Source organism: Orycteropus afer, unplaced genomic scaffold (genome assembly GCF_000298275.1).
Source record: "Orycteropus afer afer isolate SDZICR_OR568_19922 unplaced genomic scaffold, OryAfe1.0 scaffold00965, whole genome shotgun sequence".
NCBI lineage: Eukaryota > Metazoa > Chordata > Mammalia > Tubulidentata > Orycteropodidae > Orycteropus > Orycteropus afer.
Window position 1 is genome coordinate 175247 of NW_006922552.1, and position 2462 is coordinate 177708.

Here is a 2462-nt window from a genome sequence, read left to right on the forward strand (position 1 = left end):
GTGTTTGGTGTCAGTGGCAATGCAGAATTGTGCATATACTAGTATTTGTCTATGTTGTCTATATCTTATGTGCATGTTTCAGTGTCCTTCCTGCCCAGTGTCATCATGCTGGTCACAGACTCTTTCCATACAATCCCTCCCCTCACCCAAATCAACATGTGACCCCCAAAGAGTCTGAGATTTTCCCTCCCCTTCCCTTCCATCCCCAGTAAGTAACAAAGTGAATTTCCTTCCCTAAGGAAACCTTTCCTTGCTTTTTAAAATAATGGGCTCATACAATATATGTCCTTCTGCAATTGACTTATTTCACTTAGCATAATGTTCTCCAAAGTCATTCACGTTGTGAGATGATTCACATATTCTTCGTTCTTTAATGTAGCACAACATTCCATTGTGTGAATGTACCATAATTTGGTTATCCATTTATCTGCTGATGGGCATTTAGGTTGTTTCCATCTCTTTGCTACAGTGAATTGTGCTGCAATGAATATGGGTGTGCGTATGTCTGTTTGGGTCCTATCACCTCTTTAGGATATATTCCTAGCAATGAAATTGCTGGATCAAAAGGTATTTCCATTTTCAGTTTTTGAAGGAAATGCCATACCATTTTCCATAATGTTTGTACCATTTTGTAGTCCAACCAGCAGTGTATGAGAATTGCAATCTCTCTGCAACCTCGCCAGCATTTATTATTTTCTGTCTTGTTGAACTTTGCTATTATTGCTGGGGTGAGATGATATATCATTGCTGTTTTGATTTCATCTCTCTAGGGAGCTCTGGTTGCGTAGTGCCTAAGGCATTTGACTGCTATCCCAAAGGCTGGAGGCTCAAACCCACCAGCCACTCCTCAGAAGACTGGGCAATCTACTTCCATAGAGATACTGCCTCAGAAACCCAAGGAAGGGTGCTATGAGTCAGAATTGACTCAATGGCAGTGAGTTCTTTTTTTGGTTAATAGCTAATGATAGTGAGCATTTCCTCACGTGTTTGTTGGTTGCCAGTATATCTTCTTTAGTGAAGTGTTTGTTCATGTCCTTTGCTCATTTTTGAATTGGGTTGTTTGTCTTCTTAGTGTTGAGATGTTAAAGTATTCTATAAATTTTGGAGATAAGACCCTTGTTAGATATGTCATAGCCAAATAGTTTTTTCCCAATCTGTAGGTTTTCTTTTTACCCTTTTGGAGAAGTCTTTCAATATGCATAAGAACTTAATTTTTAAAAGGTCCCAGTCATCTAGCTTCTCTCCCACTGCCAGTGCATTTCAGGTTATGCTTGATAGTCTATTTATACCATAGATTAGGGCCCCTAGATTGCCCCTAATTTATCTTTGATGAGCTTTATAGTTTTGTGTTTTACATTTAAGTCTTTGATCCAACTGGAGTTCATTTTTGTATATGGGGTGAGGTATGGGTCTTGTTTCATTTTCCTGCAAGTGGATATCCAATCTTGCCAGCACCATTTGTTAAAGCGGCTACCTCTCCCTTATTTAATGTTTTGGACCTTTGTCAAGAATCAGCTGTCCCTAGATGGATGGGTTTATCTCCGGGTTTTTCATTCTGTTCCATTGGTCTATCCCTCTATCATTGTACCAATACCATGCAGTCTTTACTGTGGCTGCATAGTAGGTTTTGAGATTAAGGAGTGTGAGAGCTTCTGCTGTGTTTATCTTCAGCAGTGCTTTGCTTATCCGAGGTCTATTTCCTTTACATGTGATGTTACTTACTAGTTTTTCCATATCCTTAAAAAATGTTGTTGAAGTCTGGATCGGGATCGCATTGAATGTGCAGATTGCTTTGGGTAGTATTGACATTTTCACAACATTCAGTCTTCCTATCCATGAACAAGGCATGTCCGTCCACTAATGTAGATCCCTTGTAGTTTCTTGTAGTAGTGTTTTGTCGTTTTCTTTGCATAGGTCTTTTCTGTCTCTGGTTAATATTTATTCCTGTATATTTTATCTTTATGGTAGCTACTGTAAATGGTATTGTTTTCCTTACTTATTTCCTTTTCAGAGGCCTCTTTGTTGATGTAGAAAAATCCAACTGATTTTTGTGGTTGACCTTGTATCCTGCCACTTTGCTGAACTTTTATATTAGTTCCAGTAATTTTTTTGCTGAGTCTCTTGGGTTTTCTATGTATATGGTCATGCCATCTGCAAACAGAGATAGCTTTACTTCTCCTTTGCCAATGTGGATGCATTTTATTTATTTATTTATTTTCCTTGTCTTATTACCCTGACTAGGACTTCCAATACAATGTTAAATAGAAGTGGTGACAAAGGGCATCCTTGTCTGGTACCCATTCACAAAGGAAATGTGTTGAGTCTTTCTCTGTTACAAGTGATGTTGGCTATAGGTTTTGCATATATGCCCTTTATTACATTGAGGATTTTCCCTTCTATCCCTATTTTGCAGAGGTTTGAACAGGAATCAGTCTTGGATTTTATTGAATTTTTTTTTTTTT